This window comes from Pezoporus occidentalis, unplaced genomic scaffold, assembly GCF_034315485.1.
Source record: "Pezoporus occidentalis ecotype Australia unplaced genomic scaffold, CSIRO_AGI_Poc_V1 ctg15, whole genome shotgun sequence".
NCBI classification, from domain to species: domain Eukaryota; kingdom Metazoa; phylum Chordata; class Aves; order Psittaciformes; family Psittacidae; genus Pezoporus; species Pezoporus occidentalis.
Genome location: NW_026913316.1, coordinates 5,263,995 through 5,289,022, shown reverse-complemented (window position 1 = coordinate 5,289,022; position 25,028 = coordinate 5,263,995). Strand labels below are relative to the sequence as shown.

The 25,028-nt window shown below is 44.4% G+C and overlaps 2 long non-coding RNA genes across 3 annotated transcripts in view; both read left to right on the top strand.

Moving 5' to 3' along the window:
- The first annotated feature begins 223 nt into the window (after positions 1-223).
- LOC134159700 (uncharacterized) overlaps positions 224-25,028 on the top strand; it is a 31,924-nt gene continuing 7,119 nt past the window's right edge. The window contains exons 1-3 of one of the 2 annotated variants that reach the window (XR_009963262.1): positions 224-331; positions 4,632-4,725; positions 8,222-8,768. This is a non-coding gene — a long non-coding RNA (uncharacterized LOC134159700). Of the gene's footprint in view, positions 332-3,307; positions 4,726-8,221; positions 8,769-25,028 lie in introns of those variants that run through there. The other variant, XR_009963261.1, reaches the window with a different exon arrangement.
- Positions 11,058-15,884, top strand: LOC134159702 (uncharacterized). The gene is made up of 2 exons (XR_009963264.1): positions 11,058-13,009; positions 15,054-15,884. It is a non-coding gene; the product is annotated as an uncharacterized LOC134159702 (long non-coding RNA).

The window sequence follows — 25,028 nt, the reverse complement described above, 5'->3', positions numbered from 1 at the left end:
ATCCTTTGCAGCAGCAGTATGCTGAGCAGGCAGAATGTCTTCTATTTATATTACTATTTACTTATATTTGTAAATACAAGCCTTAACTGAGCTCCTGAGCCCTACTGTGTTTGGTACTGTGCAAACACAATGCTACTGTCCCTGCCCCACAGACCTCTACAAATGAGAAGAGTCAGAAGAGGAGGATAGGAGCAAAGCAGCCTGGTGACTTGCCTGAGGTCACCCAGGATGTCAGTGGTGGAGAGAGAACTGGAGCTTGGAACTCGTCCTGTGTCATGCTTTGGCCCTGTTCTCCAAGTCACACAGCTTCCTGGCCTATATACTAAATACAGTAAGTACAGATCAAACAAGAAACAAACTCAGCCTGTCATTGGTATAGTGCAAGCTTCAGAAAGGTAGGGAAGATCTGCTGGCTTTCATACCAGACACCTTAGTGTACCCCTGCGTTTTTATTTGTTCTCCCAGATGTTCAAGGCCAGGTTGGACAGAGCCTTGGGTGACATGGTTTAGTGTGAGGTGGTCCTGCCCATGAGAGGGGGCTTGGAACTAGATGATCTTAAGGTCCTTTGCAACCCTAATCATTCTGATTCTATGTGTAAAGCATGGAATATTAGGTAATATTCCTAGGCACTTGTATCTATAACTAGACACATCTCCAACAAACACATAGTACAAGAGGGAGTTGGAATCCAGCTGCTAAATTTAAAACATATTTTTTGCATGGTAGAAGTTCCCTGATGGTTAAATAGCCTGTATCTCCATTATAGCTTCCTGCTCACCTGTAGCTATGCTGCTCGCTATCCCCACGGGAAGACTGGAGAGGAGAAAGTTCCTGATAATGCTGCTTCAACAGTGCCCAAGTGCTTTAACAAGGCTCTTTCTATTAGCCCCTGTATAAACACAGGACGGCAGCCCAGGCAGGCAGCTCCAGGTGGAGGGAGCACGGATCGTTTTAAGTCATTTGCACGTTCTAAATCACTGGGCACGATCTGTGAAGAGTAGATCTTGTGTTCCACACTGTGCTGAGGAGGCAATGGAGACTGTTTCAGGCTAATAAAATTCCCAAAAAGTGACCGGGCACAGGAGAAGTCCTGTTCTCAGGGAAAACCCTCGCATCAGCACAGGCTCACAGCTCACCCTTCTTTTCACAGTGGAAAGACTGGGGATTTTAATCCCAATTCTGAAACAAGTCGAAACTTGGTGAGCACAGTCATTGCACCAGTAAAGAAAGGGCTTGGGGACAGCCTGTACTTTCTGTTTTCCTTCCCCCATTTCTCTCTTTTTTTGCGCTGAATCAGAAGAGCTGTTCTTGGGTTTGTGTGGTCTCCGGCAAGATGCAGTACCTCTCTTCCAGAGTGTTTTTCCTGGCGCTAACAGACCACACAGAGCCCAATCCAGGGTAACAATGTGCTGCATGTTCCCAAAACTTGGAACAGAAGATGAGGATTTCTTGTTTTCCTCAGGATGCTGATCTGATGTTATGGTACCAAAGGTGCAGTGTGAATGAGATTTCAAAACTGATTTCAGCAAGCTGAAAGATGCTGTATAGATGAGGCCCTCAGTGACATGGTTCAGTGGTTTTCTTGGCAGTCCTGGGCTAGTGGTTGGACTTGATGATCTTAAAGGTCTTTTCTAACCCAGTTGATGCTATGATTCTAAGTTCCCCTCACATACCTTTTACTTAAACCAGGAGAAAGTTTTCCACCATTACCACAAGTGGGGAAAATGTGCATTTTCCTCATATGCCCAGGACACTAAATTGTCACCAAAAATCAAAGGTGGCATTAGAAAAAATAGGCTGACATTCCAGGGGAGGTTTTTCTCAAGAGCAGGTGACATTATCCTCCATGGCAGCAAACCAGTCCAGCACTGGCGTCTGCCCATGAAGAACCGAGCGGAAGGTGTAAACCTGGTTTTGTAAGAAACACGTCTCAGCTCTACCTGACCTGTGCCTAGCAGCAGGTTTTATTTTTAGGTGTGTGAGGCAGAATTATCGGAGATGAAGAACCATGAGTCAGACCCGCAGGATCATGGGACCAGCCACCAGCGTGATGAGGGTTGCATTTCCCAGTTTTTAAGGGAACAGGTTCTGCCGTGTGGTTTGGTCCGCCTGATTTCTGAAGCTCCTCTGTCTCCCACTGGGTTGTGGGTACAACTGTTAGCTCCGTACCCTCCTGCCTCGTCCCCCTGGCTGTGCTGTGGGGTCTGGCAGGGAAGCCCAAACCAGCCCCAAAAGCAGCGGGTCAAGAAGAGATCTTGTGTCAGCCCTCCACTCAGCCAGCCCTAGTGAGCACAGCTCCTCACCCATCCCCTGTCCACACCACTAACTCCACACTGTGTATTAACTGCTGCTTAAAATGGAAAAGAACCAGAATAAGAAGGATTAAAATACAATATTCCCTGCAAGCAGTGCATCATGCCGGGAAGCCTCCCTGCTTTTCGGACTACTGAATATTTAATCCACATTTGCCAGTGAGTACTGAAAGGTAATCCAAGCCAGTGCTCAAAAAATATCCAGCCAGATTACTTATTAAGATGTTTTTTATAGTATTGAGGGGGAAAAAAGCAGCCTTTCTTATAAAGTTTTTGCTCAGGCCTGGTCAACTCATAGGTTTTGTACTGGTACAACTATTTCTCTTAGAGGTGTGCTATTTTTCACTGAAATAGATAAACCAATATAACCACTAGTTGGGGACACTGTTGTACTGGCACAAAGGGGCTTTATACCGCTACAGCTTATTCGCCTGCTTGTATGGAAATAGAAATTTCAGCATAAATAAGTATATTTATACTGGTATAACTGTTTCTACCCTAGGGAAATTATACCATTTTTATTATACCAGTATAGCTACAATTTTGTGTGTGGCTGAGCCTTCGCAGTGGTGCCCTTCTGTGTAGGAAAGCCCTTGTGGTGACCAGTGACTTGCTGTGCCAGAAAACTGCAGAAAGTCAATGAGATTATTCAGGTATTAGTTATTGCACTGGATCAGGCTATCAAAATCTGGTAGAGGAGGAGGGTTGCTTTCATTTACATTTGTTGGCTGGTAAAATAGTCCGTGTATTGACTGGCAATGGCTTTGCTGATATCTAGGGCAGCATAGAGAGTCTGGAGAAGAGAAGGCTCGGGAGGGACCCGATCACTCTCTATAACTACCTGAAAGGAGGTTGTAGTGAGGTTGGGGTTTGTCTCTTCTCCCAGGTAACAAGTGACAGGACGAGGTAACGGCCTCACGCTGCACCGGGGGAGGTTTGGACTGGGTATTCGGAACAATTTTCTTCACAGAGAGAGTGAGCAGTCATTGGAAGAGGCTGCCCAGGGAAGTGGTAGAATCACCATCCCTGGAAGCGTTCACAAACCATGTAGATGAGGCCCTCAGTGACATGGTTTAGTGGTGGTCTTGGCAGTCCTGGGTTACCCCAGGTTGAACTTGATGATGTTAAAGGTCTTTCCCAACCTAGAAGATTCTATGATTCTATGATAGGGGCAGCAGACAGGTAATATGAAAGTCAATCTTTCATTGCACATTACAAGAGTAACAGTGACTCTTACAATGTCTGCCTAAGTTTCTTTTACAAAAGAATATAGTTTCGGTAGCAGAAGGGTGTTGGTAAGTGTCTGTCTGCTTTGGAAATGAGCGTCCTTCCCTTGCTCACACAAGGCTGTCTACAGTTTGCCTCAGCACGATGTAGAAGCAGAAAGACATTATCCTGTGAGAAAGTTGCTTATCCAGTTGCCGTCACTTACAGACAGTAAATGCTAAGCAAAAAAGGAGAAATACAACTTTTAAGGATAGTCAGCAGTTATGTGGAGCTTTTCACCTTAAAATACCTTGCACACTCTAGTTTATATTTAAACTCATATAGCTAGATTACATATGTCCGAGTCTATCTGTGTGGGTGCTCTGTCCTTTTTTATGTACTGTACATAAACATACAAGGAAGATAGGCAACACTCAGCAGGTCTGTATATGTAACAAGAAAGTAAATGAAGCGTACATAGCAATGGTTGGGAAACAGTTGATCCCCTGCCATCAGGACTCCTGTGGGAGGGGACGGAAGGGAAAGACATTGTCTCACAGCCTCTAGTTGCACTAAAAAATAGAGTCAGCCTCTCCATTTATGTGCTAAGAAAGGCAACTTGAAGAATGGGGTTGAAATTACTTTTGAACACCTGCTGAAAGTGTGATTACTTATGGTATTATTGATAGAGTATGCAAGTTGGTGACCCGAGTCCTTTCCTACCGTATTCAAGTTCACAGTTTTCCTCTCTTTGCCTTTAATGATTTAGAGGTCGTTTTGGCAGTGTGGAACAGACATTAATTCACCTGCTGTCCTGAAGGCCATTATGAGGAAAATCACAAAGTCAGAGCAGTGGCTTGATTTTTATGACTGAAGTCTTCTGCAGACATGAGCCTATTATTCAGCTGCAGAGTTGTGTGGCCCTCAAAGCCGAATTGCAGGGGTGAAGGTCACTGCCTTGCCAGTAATCACATTGCTGTTACATGAAGTTTTAATCAGCAAATACTGGGCAAATATAGCTCTGGTACTGTACTGTTAAATATAATGGAATTTGCCCCACAGATGACTGTAGGTCCTTGTTGTTAAAGCAGCTCTGCCTGTTTACCTTTCAGCTGCAGCTTAAACGTATGAAATGTGCCATAATGCAGCTTTCCCCACATCAGAGGCATGAAGAAACCACTTTCCTGTAGCATTGCATACAAAGAGGTAACATTTCTTTATTTGCCTCACATATCAGAATTCAAGGCAATCAGTCATTCATTCTACATCATAAATAATACATGTACCCAACCAAACACAAAAGGCTGTACTTCTGTCTGCCTTCCCTCCGCACCTTAATAAGATCATCTGAATTTCAAGATGAAATGTGCAGTCTCATATTTAAATCATTAGGTCCCTGTGTGGTATTTCATTTCATTTTTGCAAGGTCAGGGTGGCCAACATGGTCAAAGAAGGAAAGAAAGATAAAGCCATTATCAGCAGAACAAATGTAACTGGTTCATGTCGAAGAAGAAATGGGTGACCCATAGAGGGTAAAGACTTGACGGAGATTTGCAAGGGAGCAGTAAATCAGTGGTTTCAGACCACCTCTGTGGTCCAGTGTCCCACAGTAATGTACCCTCAGCTCCTCTGTCAGTCCTTCCGCAGGTTCTGATGGGGTTTGCTGAATGGGTAGCAGTCCAGCTTCTGAAATGTGTGTGGCAAAACTGGGGAAATCTGGAACAATCACCCAAAGGGAACAAAATTTCACAATCTTAGTATGTGGCCGGAGCTAAAACCTCCTGGTTTCTGAGCAGTTTCTGGATGTGATTCCCTCACTGGGACAGAGGATGGTCCTGAGACCAATTTTTACCTCCTCCTAGGCTTCTTCTGTGACCCAATCACCTCATTCTTGCACATCCCAGTTTCCAGTCCTTCATATAGGCTATTCCCTCTGCTGGCCTCCCCTGTCCTATCTGTTTCAAAAGCAACCCTGCAGAGAATGAGGAGGTAGCTGAACTGCTGGGCCTTTGCTGAGCACTGGGGAGGTCCAAGTCTTTGGGATCAGTTGTGAGCCTCCCAACATATCACTATTATATAAGGCAATCAGTTTAACTCATATGTTCTAGCTTCCCTGGGTGTGAAACTGCGGGTGTTTATGGTGGGTTACTGGCTCATAAAGGTGTTGTGGGTAATGTTTGTGAGGCACTTCGTTGATTAAAGGTGGTAAGTTGTCTTTACAGCCAGAAGATCTCAGCAGGGGCTCAGGTAAATGCATTTAGGCACTAAGTAAATGTTTCAACTCTTACTAGCACAAGCAGGAGCAGGACCTCGATCACAATCCAAGAGTGAGAAAAAATCTGGCAGGCAAAGCACAATATATTCTCATGTCATCTTTATATAACCGTTTAGCCAAAAAAAGGTCACCTATAAATCCAGGTAGCCCCAGACAACTGAACTATGAAGCTAGTTTACAGAAAAGGTTTCCAAAGCCCACATGATCTTGTATGAGATTAAAAATGGGTTAAAATGTTACCTTGGACCACAATAACCTGATCAATACCAGGACACCTCTCAGCAGTGACAGCTTAGGCACAGGATAGCTGCCGAAGTGCATTATTAGAGCTCGTAAGATAGGAAACACTAGCAGAAGTGTCATGCCTTGCCCCCTAGTTATACCCACAGTACATTTTGTCCAGCTAGTTGAGACTTCTATGATGCCCAAAGCTGACCTCCCTCTTCTGTCATGCCCCTTACAGTATCTTTCAGGAAGAAGAGAGATCACAAATAAAGGACCTTTAATGGGAGCTACCTAGGTTGCGGTGGTGGACTACCAACTGCAACCACAACACAACTTTGATCCATGTAAGCTCATCCTTGGGCAGGTTGGTTGTCCTTTCCCCATTTCAAGCTACTCTAGGGGCTTCCTGGTGCAGTACTGAGCAAAGCACGATGTGCTTTGTGCCCACTGTGATGCTGGATGCAGGAGCAGAGCTTGGCAGCAGGGACAGAGCCCATGGCGTCGCTGCGTGGGGAAGAGGTCAGAGGTTTTCAGAATTCAGTGTCTCCTCACAGCCAGTTTTGCCAGACCATGGTGGTCAGCAGACCACTGACCACAGAGCAGTCACTGGCCCATGCTGGAGATTATTCAGGAGAGAAATAGGTTGTATTCCCCTCCAATTATCTTTTTATTGCTGCAAGCAAAAAAGAAACAAAAATCCTTTAATGATATGTTTTTTCAAGTCCATGGGCTCAAGATAAACCAGCAGGCTTGAGAAAAATATGTCCATAGAGGACAAAGTGAAGAATTATGACTATTCAAAACACCACATATCCTTTCCTACTGCTTTTTCTCCCTTCCCTAAGCTGCTGAAAGAAGATAGGCTGACAGACATGCGCCTGAACAACCCTTTGTACATGGCATATCTAGAAATTGAAATAACTATGTACAAACGAGTTACATCGACTGCCTTATACCTAAATTAATCACAACCAGATGGAATGGGGAAGATGTTACACACGCACACGCACACATACCTGCTGAGGAGGTTACAAAGGAAACCTATAAAGTGATGGATGAAAAAATAAGATTCCTCTCTACACTTGCTTAAATCTGCATCTTCTGCAGTGCTTATCTGAACCCTGAGCTCTTAGAGGCGCTGATAAGCGAGCCAGACCTATTAAAGCCTCATTTGAACTCTTCAGAACGTGCATGCAGCCCCGTGTCAGCTGAAACCCTGCTGTCCCCAGAGCCCCCAGGCTCATGCAGAAGCATTAGTGATGTCTCAAGAAGCGTGGTGTGTTGCTTCGCTGTGCTGCACCACTTCCAGGCTCCTCACCCACAATCAGTGAGAGCACACATCTCCTCTCTCTGTCCTGCAAATACTGCTCAAGCATCCATAAATATTTTCTTGTCTTCAGATGTTGACTCCCAGCCCAACTGCATCCCTGGGTCTTGTGCCACACATTTTAAGCCAAAGGTTGAGGTTTTCCTCAGAAACAACCTCCCTAGCTTCCCCTGCTCTTCCTGGCAAGCAACCAGCTCAGCTGCCAGGATAACTCTGGCTCCTCCTGGAAAACAACTAAATGAGCCTGGCTTTCTTCCTCCTGGAGGCAGCAGGTCTTTCCAGCTGCCTGGATGGCTCAGGCTTCCTACATTCGTTCTGATGCCCAAGCAAATCTTATGGAGGGAAGGAGGAGCCACAAAAAGAGCAAAAGCTGCCTTTCAAAAGCAGCCCCATGCAGTGTCCCTTCTGGACTGTGGTGAGGCATTTGGGGGTGGCCCAGGGCTGCTCTCACTGTGCCTCAGTGAGTGGATTCACTGGTGATGGCCTTCAGCCCCTTTTACACACACAGTCCTAGAGCCAGCTGGGATCCAGGCCAGTTTCTAGAGTACTTATGGTCCTAAGGGGTCATTTGATAGAAGAGAGTCAAAAGGGCACAGCAAGGACCTGCTCATACTTGGTCTCACCTAAGCGTTGTCCCAGTAGATGGAGGTTAGTGAAGGAGTCACAGGTGCTCTTCATGGCCTGTGGCCTCGGTTCAATCCTGCCACAGGCTGATTAGTTAAAACCCCACCATAACTGGTTTGCCTCACAGATCAGCTCCCCCGAGAGTGTCAGCTTTGCCCTCAGACTGGAGACAAAAGTTTGTCACTGGCACAGCTCGCATCTTGCTCCAGCTGTGTATGGATGGTTTATGAGCTGTCATTCCCTTTTGATAGGTCTTGCCTATGTGTTGGTCATTAGCCTGTGAGCTTCCTAAAGCAAAATTTCCCATGGGGATGAAGAGCTGTAAAGCACTTAACGGTAAAGCCACACTTTACTGTTAATCCCATTCACAGACCATCACTTTTCTAGCACTAAGTTTTGGAGCCTTAATAGTAGCTGAAATGCTGTTTCAGTCCTTCCTACCCTTGTTTAAGCCCAGTCAAGAAGGGTTCATGAACAGTTTATGTCTCTTCTGCCCTTTGGAAATGTTGGAGAAATGGTGCAAAACTTGAGAATTGAAGCAAGGGCTAAACATTGACTTTCATTGACTTCATCGTCAACCACAGCGAGCTCCCAGGTGTGGCCCTGCCTCTTCTCTACAAGTTCAAACCTTATCCCCATGGCAGGCAGCTGCTGCAGCAGGACTGAAGGAGTGTTTTCTCCCTTATGCGGAGATAGGAGCTCGCTTGCAGCCGTGTAGCTGAAGAGCGTATTTGCGCAGCAGAATAGCTGGTAGCTATTGTGGTAGAAATGGGCTCTGTAGTCTGCTCAGCCTTACAGGTAAGTACCTGCCTGCTTAACAAGCTGTTGTTTTGGAGCAATCTTGTATTACAATAGTCCAGGCTTAAAAGCTTTGATGTCTCTGTGATAGAAACTTCTGCTCAACACAGGGTTTTTTCCCTCCGTTATTATTCTAAAAGTACATGAAGAAGTCCTAAAAGGTTTGCTTCGTTTTTCTGACCTGCAGGGTAGGTTTATGGCAGCCTTGTCCATGCCTGCTGAGAGGACTAATGAAGCGGATTGGGAGATTTCTCTACCACTTGCTGCAGAGGCAAGGTCATATATTTTTTAAGACAACTTCTCACTCCACTGCTGGTAGCTCTGTGTGTATAAACAGTGCTGGGCACATTTGGGTTCACCTGCATGGTTGGTGTGCTAGCAGTAGAAGTACTCAATGGGCTCCCCTGCTCCAAGGCACGGATGGTTGACTTTCCCGAAGTCCTCAGTGCTCACATCAAGTAAGATAGCCATGCCTGAAAGTCTGAGCTGTAAGAAGGAAAAACCAGAGAGAGATAACCTGGATTTCTGAGCTAAGGCTTAAAGAAAACAGAAGAAAACAGCTTTCCTATCTTCTATGAGATGAGAGAAGCGGCCAGGCAGGTAGACTGAATTTTTTGTTATGGTTCTCTTTAAGGCCTTTAAGGAGTTGAACAAAAGGCACAGTCTCCTATCTCTCTTTCTTTTCTAAGTATACTGAATATAATGAGTGGTTTTATCTGATTAAAGAAGCAAAATGCAGACAGTAGGGGAAAAGATGTATCATTTTCTGTGGGATTGCTCCCTGCTGGTTTCTGTAGCCCCAGCACCAGGCTGTAAGCCTTTGGACATGATAAACTCTGTGACCTCCTCATGGGAATTAAAGGTAGTTTCATTTTTTCTTTCTTTCCTATTTTTTTTCCCCTTACTGCTCCAAGTGATATGAAGCTTGGCTGGAGACATTAAAGAGCATTAAATTACTCAGTTTCCAGAGCTCACTTTCCTTTTTAGAAGGACTGCCTCTCTTTCTTTTTTTCCAGCTTGATAATTTGTTGCTGCTGTCTGGAAAAAGGTCAGGCTTGCTCACATTGTGCAGCACTTCTCAGACTCCTGGGTATTTTCTTAGATGGGAAAGAGCTTGGTGCTAACACCCTCCACTATATACAGGTTCGGTCTTGCACTGAATATTGGAAAAACTTCTCATGGTTGCATTAGTAGGATTTAATTCCATTTGTAGAGGAAAATTGCTTGTAGAACATATGCAGACGTGATTTCTGTATCAAATAGAGGTGACATCTTAATTGCTGCTTGTGGACAAACCCTCTACTTCTAGAGTAGAGGCAGCCCCTGCTGAGTCAGCCTTTGTCCTGGCCTGAGCACAAAGGCCTGAACTTGTCTCTCTAATTTGCTTCATTAGTTATATATATGATACTGGCAAAGCTAAAGCAGGGACCCTTTCTAGAGCTGGAACAGAGGAGGGTGCGGTGTGATAGCTTGGGTCCTTTCCTTCTAACACTGAACAAGGAATTGTACCAGGAGAAGGAAAACTGTGGTAAGCCCAAACTTGCTGTTTCCCTGCAGCACTGTAGTAGCAGAGCTTTCCTGTTTGGATAGTGTTGAGTTTTTTCCTACCTATCCTCTACACTTCTTTACAACTCATACCTGCAAGACAGGCTTTTTAACATATCTTCAACATACCCCATCCATGGCCATGCTGGTTACAGCATGGGACTTCTTGGAGCTTGTCCATGCAGTGCAGCAGCCCATCATGCTGTGAAGCAGCTCTGAACAAGGAGCATGGCCTCCTGCAAAGACTCAGCGCTCACAGCCACCTTGCTGGCTGCCCTAACAGGGAGATGCTGTTAGCTCCACAGAGAGCTGCAGCTTAGAAAGGTGGAGAGAGCCATTTCTCAAAAGAGCTTGAGGAAGAGGCAGAGACATGAACAGCTCCTCCATAAATGTTTTGTAAAGACCTGGAGGAGGAGCTTACACCCAGGTCTGGGGAGGAAGCACATTCTAGGCTAGAAGTGGATGAGTGGCTTGCTGTGCACTTTCAGGCTGGGTCAGCACCATGGGATGCCCCATCAGTCCCATGGCTCTCGGGAGATCGCATGGTCCAAAAAGGGTTTTGCCCGACCTGACACAAATTTTCAGGATAGGAAATGTGACCTATAAAGAAAGAGTGGATAACCATGTGCCTCTTCTCCTGTCCCTCCATCCTGCCTCCAGATACCACATCACTTCTTACAGCCATGCCACTGCTTGGTATATTGACTTGGTATATTGACTCTCTTCCACCAACTTCAAAGCGTCCCGCATTCTCATAGCCTTCCTACCTCAGCAGCGTATGTCTGTCTCACTGCTGTGCCCTGAATCCTAGCATCCCGCTCTCCCCAGGATTTCTGGAATGGGGTTTCCAGTGACCCTGGATAAATACTGGTATTTCTTGCATGATTCAATAACATCAGGAAAATGCTTGAGTTTCTGAAACAAGTCTGACTGGTACGCTTCATCTTATCAGCCCAAGTAAATAAAAAGTACATTAGGAGTTATTCTCCCAGATTAATGAGCTTAATTTAAACTGCTGCTATTTTTAAAGTCCGTATTTTAAGTTCTCTGTTTCTTTCTTCATTTTGGAGTCCTTTCAGTGCAATTGGGAAGACTCAGAACTACTGTTTCAAAGATAAAAGTTGGTCTTCAGATGACATCATTGCATGCATGCAGTGTGGGCTGAGAGCAGAAAAAGAAAACCATAATGCAAAACTTGTGCTGACATTCTGAGCTGTCAACGTTGAATACTTCAAGTTAATTAGAAGACCAGACATGTCCAGCCCAAATGAATATTTGATTTACTGCATACCATCACAAATATATACTTATAGGTTGTTTAATCACTGTTTCTGAAGCAATGTAGGGACAGTAGTAACTGCAGGCAGGCATACTGTGTGGTGGGGATGGGGTTGGGAATGGGAATGGAAACCCCTTGTTCTTTGTTGATTTTCAACAGAGAAGCCACCAGGAAGCATAGTAGGAATCAGGAAATCTTGTTCCCATCATCTTTCACTGGAGCTTACATCTTTGGTAACCAGATAACCATGTGGCTGAGCTTTTTGCAGCTAAAGCATTTTGGGTGGCCTTGAAGCTGGGTATAGCCTGCTCTACAAAGAATGGTGGTTGTGCTGGAGTTCCCTTGCATGGAGCACCTGCCTACACTTACTCCTCATGGCAGGACCACACAGTTTGCAAGCAATGGAAAAAAGTCTCCACACAAGAAACATGCTGCTCTGTGGCTTTCACATCTGCTTGGTTTTAATCCCAGCTCTGCCCTACTGCCCTTTCTTCAAGTCCATGAGGAGCAGAGCAATGCTTTGGGGTAGACTAAGGGTTTCTGCATCAGGAGGTTGGAGACACAAGTACAGGCTGGGCATGTGGTGTAAGAGAGGGGTCCGGGTCAGGCACAGGGGCTAAATGAAGCAGGAAGAAGGTTTTCCATTCCCCATAACAGGTAAGTGAGAAATAAAGCCTCCATATGAGCTGAGGAGCACTGGCCTAATGCTGGGCTGAGACAGGACTGGGAAGTCACTGGTTTTGCCCCAGCCCTGAGCAAACCCCCCTGGGGAAATGCAGGGAGGGGATAGGGAAGGGACATGCAGTTTTGGCACTGGATCTGTGTGGCTCTGGATCTGTCCCTGGCAGTTGTGCCCTGGGGTGCAGCAGACAGACCCCCAGTTGGCAGTGGGAGAGCCAGGGGAAGCGTTGGGAAGCGGGAGGCTCCAGCAAGGGCCATGGGAGGGAGGCAAGCCCCAGCGAGGCACTATTTTCAGTGCGCGCTGTCAGGCAGGATTTTCTGAGGACAATATATTTCCCCATGGTGACAGCTCTGGCAGGCGGTGCGAGCGTGGCTGGTCCAAGCCCTGCTCAGGGGCTCGCTTCCTAATTAGGAAGAGAATTTAGGAAGAGATCCTGATTTTTTGTTGTTGTTTACCAAAACTTGGGGGGTCACCTCGCTAGAACAAAGCAGTCCTGCAGCATGGACACCTTTGGTAAACACCTGCCACAGCAAGGTTGATGGCCAAAGTATCATCTGTGGAATGAATGGTCACACAAAGACTCTGTTTACACACAAAGGGATGCACAGGCTTGGAGCTGACAAATGAGCAATGGTTCTGAAGATGTAGTTAAAGCAGAAGACTGAACCTTATAGAAGAAGTAGCCATACTCAGAGTGCAGGAGCATGAGAGAATCAAGCGAATTAGGAGGCAAATGTAAGTAAAATACAATTCTTTTAAGGAAGGTGCTTTATACACAACCAATAATTAACTTGTGGAACTTACTGCCCCAGCTGCTATTATTGAGGTCAGCAAAGAAATAATAAGATTTAAAAAGGCCCATGAATAATAAAAAACACCAAACATTTTACTCAGTAGAATAACAAATTACAAGGGATATAAATCACCACACTTTAGATCATAAATAACAATAAATTTCCCAGCGATTAGAAGGCAGCTTTTGCTAGGGGCAGGTTCCTTGGTAATTGCTCATTTTAGCACTTCTCACCGTTTTTTTTCCTCCAAGCATCTGGTGTTGGCCACTGCCTCAAAAAAAGAAATGGGTTTAGATGGCAAGCAGGCATTTTCTGTGCATGCTGCATTGTAGTGAAGAAATTCAGCTTCTTCCCTTAGATAAGAACTATTTAAGAGGGAGTTTCCTTTGCAGAAACACTACAATAGCAGCTGAAAACCTGCAGTGTGCTATTGTAAGCTGTGATATTGGGAAAAAGCTTTAAGTAAATAAATGTTGCATTATTTTCATCTTTTTATCTTTCCTGGGACAGTTCCTAGTTTTTGTCATGATTTTGTTTGTTTATTTGTTTTGGGCTTTTTAAAGTAAATCATAGAACAATTTCAAGGTAAACACTGTGCTTAGACTATTGTGGTTTTGTGGCATTTCTTCTGGCTGCTCTGTCAGACAAGCTGATTTATAGACGGGATAAATGCACGTTGCTTCAGTTGACACACCAGAGAACCGAGGTTCAAGCTATTTAGATTCCAGCTCCTTGCTAATAAAGATTAATACAGTTCTCTGAGTTAACATTTAATTCCTGGGCTGCCAAAAAGAAAGTAATTTGAAGCAGCTAAGAGACAGTCATGGAGCTGAGCTGGGTACAAATTGAATCAAGGCTTTCAGAGCTCCCTTCGCAGAAGCTTTGCTCCCTGGCTTGCTTCCTAGAAGGATGCAGGGCAATGTTACTGGCACAGGCACTCTACAAAGACATCTTGTGCTGCTTCCCCATCCTGAGGTTTTCCATATGCTTTCTCCATACTCAGTAATTAAGGGGGGCTGAGGTGGCACCACCTCACTGCCCTTGGGATGAAGAACGTGTGCTTGGGTCAGAGGCTTTGTAGCTTAGGTCTGTCTGTATAGACCAGTGACTATTCTGACCCTGTTCAGCTCTGCAGGGCATAGCTATGGGATATTTGTCCTTTCTGCATGCATAGACCAAGCTCGGTCATCTCCCCTCCACTGGGCAGCCAAATTTTTGGTACAGTGAATACCAGATTCCTACATGACACCAAAGCTGCTCCTAAACTGCATCTGCCCGTTCTCTCCATGGGAAAGCATGATCAGTCCTGCCCCAGAGAGAGACTAATAATACAGTCTCCACCGTTTTGGACCAGCTGCTTTCCTAAAATTAAATACATTGGAGTGCCTGGCGTTTCTTCTGAGGAACTGTTTATAAATGTTAGGCAAGGACTTTGCACCACCGGTTATCATTTTGCAGGATGTGCTAATAAGGCAATGCTCACCAGAGAACATCTATCACACAAGAACTGGTGGCAACATTTGTTTCCTCAGAGGGGAAAAAAGGGAGCAACCTGGTCAGTTTGGATTCGAACAGCAAAGACAGAAAAGAAGTACCTACGCTACAGACAGCCTGCATCTTAACTCTGTACTGGCGATATGAATTTCATCTTTTCCGTAGTATTTTTCATACCTGCCCTGTTTTTCATACACAAACACACACACGCACACATATTTACTGTTTGGAAAGGTGGGATAGTCACGATCCTCTAATGACTTTCTGCAATTCAGGCCAATGCGGTACAGTACTCACTGGCCAAAGTCAGCAGCTGGCTCCTGAGGTCTTGGTGGGAAGGGGATGCAAGGGGGAACAGCTGTGCTCAGCACAGTGACCTCCTGGTGCCACCTTATGAATGGACAGCGTGCGGCCATGTAATATTTACCTGAACACAAATGTTTAGCAAGAGGCTTTGGTTTGTTTTGCGTAATGCTTCTGTCTCACCACAGGGCAGTTATCAGTGTTTGCCTGATTATGTGGTGTCAAATGGTTCTGCTAACTTTATTCAGCTGGGTTCTTCTCAGGGAAGGACGTCTGTTCCCATCCACTGAGTCCTTGATGCAGCAGTTAAGTTAGCATGATCCAGCCTTTTTTCTGGGCTCCATATAGTGAGAAAGTAAATGAAAAAATAATAGAGCCTTGAGAGCAAAGGAACAAGACGGTTGTCGAGGTTAATGATGTCTTGGATTGAATTGACAGAATTTCGGTGGATCACAGGAGGAATTTATGGTACTCGGGGATGACACTCTGCGCCCACACAGACAACTGGGCATTCCTCCCACGACTGTATTATCTGGCCTGCTGTGTGTAGCACATAAATCCACTGCTGGTTTTCTGTGCAAGGAATCCCACGCATGGGACCAAAAAGGCTTGTGGCAGTCACTTCCCTAGACCACAGCTCCTCTTCCAAGATCCTCAGCTTTTGCTGGAGCTAAGCGAAGCGTGTAGGGCCGCAGGGTGCACGTGTACCTATGTGTGTGAATGTGCACGGGGACACAGGAGAAAATGTGCATGGAGGGTACAAAGGTTCTGTTCCAAACACCTCCTGGAACCTCTTCCCTCCTGTGCCACCAGTTTTCACTGCAGCTCTAGAAAATCTGCCTTTTCACTGTTGGCTGAAAGTTATTAAGAATATTGTAGCATTGACAATTGCTGTGGAAAGAAATCCTTACCATATGGCACTGCGAACTAGCTTAGAGAACATATAGACACAAAACACCATCCACAAATTAAGTAAAGGAGATGGTTTAAAATGACACAATTAAATACTTTTCCCCCCCCCAACTGTTTTTAAATGAGGTTTTTCTTCATGACAGAGTTGGGTTGGAAAAAGACTCTCTTCAGCTATTGATTGCAAACAGACTACCCAAAAATGCTCATTTATTTGTTTGTTTGCAGCCAGACCCTTGTTCCCCCCCTAGAGAGTATGTAAACTGGCAAACCACTCATGATGACTACTTGCTCATCCTCATTTAAGGCCTGTAATTGATACGCTAAATGACGTGATATGTTTCTATTCCCTTGGTGCTGTGATTAGACGACTGGATCTCTTTTAAACAGAGGAATAATGAAATAATGACTAGTGAATAATAAATCCTTGTTTGTATGCTAATACTCTGTTGAATATCAGGTGTGGTATAAAAAGTGGCTATTCCCCAAACAATTTGCTCAAACAAAACCCTTGTTCTGAATTCAAACACACTTTCTTCCATATCCAGTCGTCTGTAGCCGGAGGCTTCACAGAGAAAGTGTGTTTCAAGGAATGATTTAAATGAAAATGGGCGGCTGCTTGGATCATAAAAGAGGGAAGGAGTTCCAAGAATGAGAAACAGCTTGGAAAAAGGGCCAAAATCATAAAATGTAAATTTGTGCTTTTAGGAATCGTTCACTACTTTTCAGACAAAAGGAACCGCTTATCCTCCACTCGCTGGGAAGCGTGTCCCTGGCTCTAGGAGAAGGGGAGGTTGTGAGTCAAATGGGAAGGTGATCCATAGGTTAAAAGGGGGAGCTCCAACCCAAGCATGTGCAGCCTCTTCACCCCTGGACTTCAGGCTGTGCCTGAAGCCCTGTGCTGCTGGCAGGACAAGGAAAGGCTCCAGTGCAAGCCCAAGGGCCTCTGCTTCTTCAGTGGAGCACACGAATTCTGCACCAGCATGGCCTGTGAGGATTCCACTGCAGATATTATGATGGAGATTAAAGAGGAGCATGACTTCTTGAAAGTGTTACAGAACGCATGCCCATGCACAAGCACCACAGGTGGAGGTAGCAGATACGATGATGTGCCTGTGGAATGTGGGTGCGTGAGTGTGCATGCATGTGTATAAAGCATCAGACTGACAACTGAAGTTGGTTTCTAAGAAACAGTTTGTTTCTAACACAGTTTGGTGATCTGATAAGCCTGACTGCTGAGGCCGAAGAGTTAAAATTGCCGCATTCTGTGCAAAGGATTTTTATATCATTATATTAATCTTAAATTAATGTTAATAACTTTATTAGATTTCCTTAGGTATCTGCTTTGTTTGCTTCATTGGATTACCCATTATGCGGACTAGATTCCCTTCAAACCTGGCGATACGCACGTTGCTATAGCTACCCCAGTTCTGGCTATTTTTTCCATAAAGCAGGAGTTCTGAACAGCCTTCCTGTTCCAGCATCTGAAACAGTTTGCCCGTAATTTTTGTATTCATGTGTATCTTGCATTTAAGTCTTTCAGACTTCAGGAGTCTGTGTTTCATTTGCCTCTTGAGAAATAGTAAGGACCTTTATCTGAGGACATTTAAACTTCACGGAGGCACATCAGGGGACATCATAGGTTTCTGAAGAACACCTTTGAAATTAAGAATTCTCAGAAGAGGCAGTGAGGAAATCCTCGGGAAGGAGAGGTAAAAGCCCTCCTCTGCAAGAAAAAAATAGCTGAAAAGAGGAAAGGCCAACAACTAAAATGCAGCAGACGTGTAACAGCTCAGCAGTCAACCAACTGTCTATAAGGTGTCATCCACTAGGAAATCCTAGCGATGGGTGAAAACATGCACAGCTTTCTTGTGTGTGCACCAGAAAGAATCTTCTGAAGATGTTCTGTGGTCTCTTTCTCTGAAGAAAGAATCCTCTGAAGATGTTCTCTATCTAGAGTGGCCCAGGTGCATGCTTCAATCCACTTTCCCCAGCAACCCTCTGACACGTGTGCTCAGACGAGACTCTGAGGGAGAACAGAGGGGTGTGCAGGCAGGTTGGTGAAGGAAGGTGTGAGGAAGATATTTTGTGACTATCACGCAGGCAGGACAGATGAGATTTTGCTGCCTTGGCAGCTACCCTCTATCCCATCTGCCATTGTGGCCACAAATCACATCTAAGCAATTCTTCTTACATGGCTCCTGGTGTTGCTTCAACTAGAATCAAACACAATTTATAGCTCGAAGTTTCTTATGCAATGCTCATGCCAACAGGCTGACAGAGAAATATTGTAGAGTCAGTGACACAGATGCAGAGTGTGGGGTCAGGGGATGTACCAGACTTTCCCTATTTGTGCTTGACAAGCTGTGTAGACATAGCCTAGAATTATCACCATCCTCTACTCCATCGACATCTCTGGTATTTCCTCCAGGCCCTGCAACTGGCAGCACTGGATTCTTATTTTACCTGGCATCTGTTGTTTCCTTCTGACCAAATGGTAGCCAGTGTGTCTCATACACTTTAATATCATACTAGCAAAGCCCCAAAATATGTTTGAACACTGGGAATGTGGTTTCCTAAGGTTACACGTTGTCAACTATTTCAAAGTGCAATTCAAGGTTTTTGGATGAGGTAAACAAAGAAGGGGAGAGAAGTTTCTGCCCAAGTAGGAGTTTTCAACTGCCTGAAAACCATTGAAGTTTGTTCAACAGATAGGGAAGAAATTGTTGGCTCTGTGAGGCATGGACTTACCCCCCCTGCAGTGACTGGCTGCCTCACCTCAACCAGCCCCAACTGTTTGGACTGAGGAATTGACATTTAACCTTGATTTCACATTTTGTGGAATGCCAAGTCCAAAGGCTTTTATTATTCCACAGTTCGCCTCAGCAGCAGGGTGTGACTGCAGAAACTGAGATTTCAGACTTGATGAGTATCAAGTTACAGCCTTATCACGATCTGAATTACTTTAGGATTTCTAACTGCACAGGGTAGACTGCCCGGGATGTGCAGTAAAATCTTGCCATTCATCAGCAAATACTGCAAATGTGACCTTATGTTCCTCGAATGAGCTGTAGATGCAGTTCACATTTCCCTAACCCCATCTCGTTTCTCCTGAGATCTCTCCCAGGTCCCTGAGGGCACTCTTTCCAAGAAGTAGGCAGGTCCCTTTACTTCTTTCTCAGGTATGAGCTAATGATCTCCTTACTTCTACCTCCAGGCTATACCTTCATGCCAGCTGAGCATGACACTTGCCCTTTACATACTGTGGGACCTTCGCCTGGAATTCAACTCATGCTTTGGCTAGGCATAACTCAGCCCCTTCTCTGAAAAGCCTGGTTACACTTTGGGCTCAGGTCCTCTGCATGCCAGCTTCTGCAAGTGACAATTTCCTCTTCCCCTCTTCCGAGAATCAGGCTCTTAGCAGAATACTGTCTTTCATTTGCTCTCCTCTAAGCTTTGGCAAACAACTCTACCACTGAGCTGAGGAGCACAGACTGAGGAGTCACCTTGAAGCTGTAAATCTGTTTGAGGGGATGCTGCTGAATTAGGGGACTGTTCTGGTCTTTCCTGCATCTTTGTTTAGTAACCATACATGATCTAATGTTGATCATTCAGATAAGGATACTCTGCCACACAGGTACACTGAGGTTATATGATATGCAGTTAAGCAGGATGTATTACAGCTCAAACTTTGTGCTAAGAAGGTAATGATCAAGTCAGCCATGCCAAGGACACCTTGACCTGGTAACCTTAATAGAGACAGCTTCCCTTTTACCATAAGCACATTGCAGAGGGCTGTGCTCCTGTGCCAGTTCCTAACAACGTTAAAGCAGAGCTTTGCCCAGAGATCCCTATTTCTCCTTCATCTCCACCATAAGCAAACTTGGTCATTACTTTCCAGTCTACTTAGTCAAATGTCTTCTGATATTAAGATTCAAAGTGTACAGGATGTGCGCCAAAAATCAATATCCTGCCAAAATGTAGCAGAAGCTGACTTCTGTGATCTCTTCTATACAGAGACATCTTCATCAATGTGCTTGAAAATGAAGAGTTAGAAAGAAGTGGTGCCTTTCCCAGCCACTGATAACGTTTTGTCAAGAGAGCTATTGCCTTCCCTTCTTTACCCATAATTTCATGTTCCCTTCTCTCCCACTCTCCCCTGCTAACACCATTTCCTTTGGAAACAGTTGATCTCACTGGTACCCTCTTTTCTTTTGGTGGGGTTTTGGTTTGGGTTTTTTCTCCCCCTGTATATGTAGCCTGATAATACAGAGCACCTTACCTCTCTTATGCTCAGGAGATAATCCTTGAATAAGAAAAGATTAAAAAGCCTGCCCTTCCATTTCCCTAGCTCCATGATTTAAACCTGTTTGTGTTCCTGGGGTCGCCAGCACAACATTTCTGCTCTGTGTTCAGAGACTTTGCTCATCTCTGTCCTTGCTTTGTAACCTGTATTTTGAGAACTAGCGCTTGCCACTATCAAGAAACTATGCTTATATAGGGAAATGCAATTTATTTTGAACTTCAATGGTATGAGATATTCAGCACTAAACTGTTTGAGAGAGGCTTTGTTTTCCTTAAGTTTTAGGAACAGAGAAAGATATTCTTCATATTTTCTTAAAGTAGCCCATTGTCTAATTCAATTAGCTGCTCTGAAATAGGAGAATAATAACATTTAATTACACTGGGATACACTGAGCTCCCAGCACACTTGTTTAATCAAAAGTAAATGTTGTATCTGCAGAAGTTTTTTAACAATGTGTTATGACTACAGCATGTCATATAGTATGTTATTAAACGCAATAGAGAAAGTAGCATAAAAACATCTGTTCCGTAGAACAACGATATTTTAACACAAATATCTTTCTATATTACCAGCCTGCCATAGAAAAATGAAAAACTGTAATAAATATGAATTATCTGATGTTTTATCTCCTGTTTTCAAATTTGGCTCTGGCATCTTTCAAATTTCAACTACTGACTGCTCAGCATGGTATTTAAGTTACCCAAAGACATATTATATAATTTATTTATATAATTGGTTCCAGCAATATGCTGAGTGTTGTTTGAAGCGCAGTGATAAAAACAGCCCTTGCCACAAATTATTTACAGTCTAGATAGAGGAATGGACCAATTCCCTCACAGCTTAAAAGCTCAAGGCACAAACAGCCCTTTAAAATGTTAAGGATCACACTGGTTTCCAGAAATTCTACTCAGTACTAGCAAGACGACCACGCACCTTTTGCCCAAGGTCTCTATTGTGGACAGCAGTGTTATATGGGGTTACCTTCCACGCTTTCTGATGTCTTCAGGCACCCTAAGCCTCTTGCTGATGGGCTCCAAAACTGCATGAAGGTGATTTTGGCTGTAATCCACCTCATGTGTGGTTCTTGCATGCTGAAATGCAGGAGTTTGCCTGCTCAGGAGTGAGGCAGGGACTTTCTTACACCAGTGAGGAAAAACTTGTGTAAACCATGAGGGGAAGGGACAGTCCCCGCCTCAGAACAGGAGACCTCTGCTAAGGATGGTGATTCATATAAAACACAGTTAACACGGTGGCGATTAATTAAACCATTATGCAAAAAGGGGGTTGCTTCAGCAATTTACTTGCATCTGGGCATTTCTAAAATACATGCTGTCCCACCCAGATTTTTCATGAGCTGTGATCTCAGGACATGTCTTTATTACCAGCTGTGCAGGGGAGATTGCATTTGTCATGCAGCAAATCAGAAGCAGATGAGATGGAGATGATTCCTGCAAGGCAACTTAAACAGGTTACTGTACCTCACACTACACCAGGGGCAAGCCTGATCACAAGCAGAGCTTTGCAAGAAGCAAAGCTTCAGGATCACTGCAGCTTTACTCCTACATGAACCAAGTATCAGGCAGCACTCACCAGCTATCTTTCTCTCCAAACAATGTTTAATTTATTGAATTGTTTCATTTATTACAACCACAAGGGTGCTTTAAAGCTTGAAATGTATTATGTCACTAAGAAATGCATGCTCAGAGAGAGCAAACTCTCCTGCTGTTGCTGTCATTACCACAGCTGTTAAATAAAATGGTCAGAGTTTTAATTGTTCCCCTAATCATTGCATCATATCTTGTTTGGGTTACAGCAAAATGCTTTATGGGCTAGTTGCTGTTCCAAAAAGTGTCAAAAATTAATCATTTGCTGTCTCACTGCGGCCTGGGGGCGCTGACCCCTAAGGGAAACAAACCACAAATCACCTCTTCATCAACACACAAGGCTGCTGAGCTGTATGGCTCTGTTTTCCCGTGTGCTGGTGGAAGTGGGCCTGACACCAGGGACATTAATAGGTGTGTCCTCCAATAAACACACAAGCCCAGCATATGTCCCTTGCCGTCTGCCCACCAGCCACTAGGGGTGAAACAGAAAGAGGATCCAAAAAAAAGGCTAGTTTTCTTGAGCGCACTGCCCGGGAGCTGAAGATGAGACCATATTGTTTTTAGATGGTAGCTTTCCAGAGGGAGTCGGCATGGGTTTTATCTGGCCAACTGCCTCAAAAAGAGTCGCCCTAAATCAGTCCCCTGGAATCCAGGCAATGTAAACCTTTCCTGTCCCCAGTACATGCCAGCATTCACAGCTGCTGAGATGTGGGCATACTCCTGCATCCCAAAAATAAATTGTGATCATAGCCATTATGCCCAGCCCTGCACCCGGGGCTGCAACTGTCTTGGAGGCCAGCTGTGGAGAATGTGAGGCACTTCGACAATTAGGAAATGCTGGCTATAGAAGGGAAGAGCACACGGCAAAATGTTCTTCATAACTTCTGAGTTGAGAAGCCAGGGAGACAATAGATACAAGTTAAGACAGGGCGTGAGCTGAGGTGGACAGAATAAAATGGTTCTTAGAGGGCAGAAAGATCTATCTCCAAACCATTGCCCGTGTCTTCTTTGGGTGGCTTTGATTGTGCTATGCTGAATTACACCACCTAGAGGCTCTGACCCATGGGTCAGGTTGCTAAGAAGGTTTGTGCAATAATCTCTTAGTCCTTATGAGCTGAGAGAAGAATAGGAGAGTGGCACCCTGCTGCAGCCAGGCTAAGTGCCAGATGATGTAGAATGCCCACTGAAGTGTCCCACTTCTGATGTGGTGGGCAGTCTAGTGACTTTGATTGACAAGAACTTGGGAAAAAGGGGTGAATAGTGATTACAAATGGGCACAGCTCAAACTATGAATGTGGTAAGAACTGTCTTGTATCTTGAGAAATATTTCAGTTTCAGGAAAAAAGAAATGATGCCCACAGCTCAGTATTCAGCCTATTCTGTCCTTTGATCCCAAGATGTGGGATGACTGCCAGACTCCCATTTTGTAGCAGTAAGGGCTGAAGCTGCTCAGTACCTAGCAGTTGCATATCCTTTGGCTGTTTATGAGGAACATTTGCCTGTAGTGATGATATTAACCACTAGCTGAAGGAATACTGCAGTCTGCTGTAGTCCCAAATGCATCAGATAATAATGGTAGTAAAAGAAAATGATTTGCTGGGACTAACTGCTTAAATACTTGGTTCTCCAACTGAAAGGAAATCTGCATAAAATACAGCTTATAAAAAATAATATATCCTGCAAGAATAGCCTAGACACCTTCTGTAAAAGACAAATGGTTTAATTATAAACTGATGCTGTTCAGGGTACATTCTTCTGTCTTTACTGCTGTGATTCTTGGAGCTGAGGTTTCGTGGTTATTCTTTTTAATTTTCACTTTGGGTAGAAAATAACTGCTCAGAGAAGAAACAGAAAAGAAATGAGGTCAGGGAATTTAAGAGAAGACATCACACAGCAGCTTCCCTCCTCCTCCCAAGCATGAAATAAATTAAGTAATAGCTCTACACTCAGCGTTCACCTTTCAGAGCTAGGGATGAGAGTTACACAGACCACAGGAAACTCAGTCTCCCTATAAAGTAAAGAAAATGACAGGGCAGGTTGCAAAGTGCTGACACAGGCAGTAACTTGCTGCTCAGAAAAAAAAAAAAAAGACATGGTCAAATTGTGCTGGATAGAGATCATCAAAGGGATGAGTAGTCAGTTTGTGAAGTGCCTGAAATCTAAAGGCCATGCTCAACGGTGTGCCCCCTTTCACATGTGCTCTGTTGTCTGACTTCTCCCAGACCCACAGTCTAACCGCATAAAGTACTGCTTTCTTTTTTTCCCCACACCTAGACTGCTTAATTGGCAGCCATTAAAAACTTCCTGAGAAAATAAACCAAGTCTCAATTTCCAAATGGCATAAGAACCATTAAGCATAACCAAGGATCCTGAGAGAATTTAATTTCAGTGCATGTGCTTAAATCCATAGTTTGTTTAAAACATGACTTTAAACTGCAGAAGTAAACCTTACAATATTTTTAAGCAAAAAGCCCCACATCCTAGTACTGTATGTACCAAAGGTCTGTGTCACTTGAGCTGAGATGTGTAGAGTTATTTATATTTTGTAAATCAAGTACAGATCAGGAAAAATGGAGCCATTCAAATTAACAGCAGCATCTGCCTATTCTTCCTGTATATAAGTGACTCTGTTAGCACTGTGTGCTGTAAAGGAATTGTTCACTTCACTGCTGGAAGTTGAAGTCTTGGACTCATCATGACCAGCATCATAATGGGCAGATAGGAACCAATTTGGTGAAAGTAAGGCTGACCAGAAAAAGCAGTCTGACCTCCTGCTTGGAAGGTGCACAGCTTCTTTCAGGAGGCTCCTCCACGAGGGACTCACTCACTGAAAGACCTTAGTGCCTGGAGATAACAAGTCAGGCTGATGAGCACTCTCCGAGAGACAGAAACAAGAGTGTAACATTGCCCATGCATGACAGGCAGGCTGAAATGTAAGGCTGCACAAAGCAGGAGGACGTACTGTGAATCTTGCGTTTACATGTGACAAAGGATTATGTCACCATAACTTCTTATGGCTTTATGTTTTATAGTTCTGACAGCTGTAGATATGAGTACACATGACAACATGGGTTCTCTTCATTTGTGTGTCATAGATGTTCAGTTCCAAAATATCCAAAAGGTATTCTTCTCCTCTTAGACAATCTGCAACATCCTAAAACTAGCACAAAAGCCTTTTAGTTAAAACCTAAAATAAAAGCTCAGATTCTGCAAGAGGCAGAACAAAGAAGACCTTGATCATGGGGTTGAATTTCTAGCACAGATGCTCATCTTGGCTTCATTTCAGGATGCTCTGAGTGCACCATGCAATTAGGCAAACTCTTACCCGTCACATCCCAGCATTG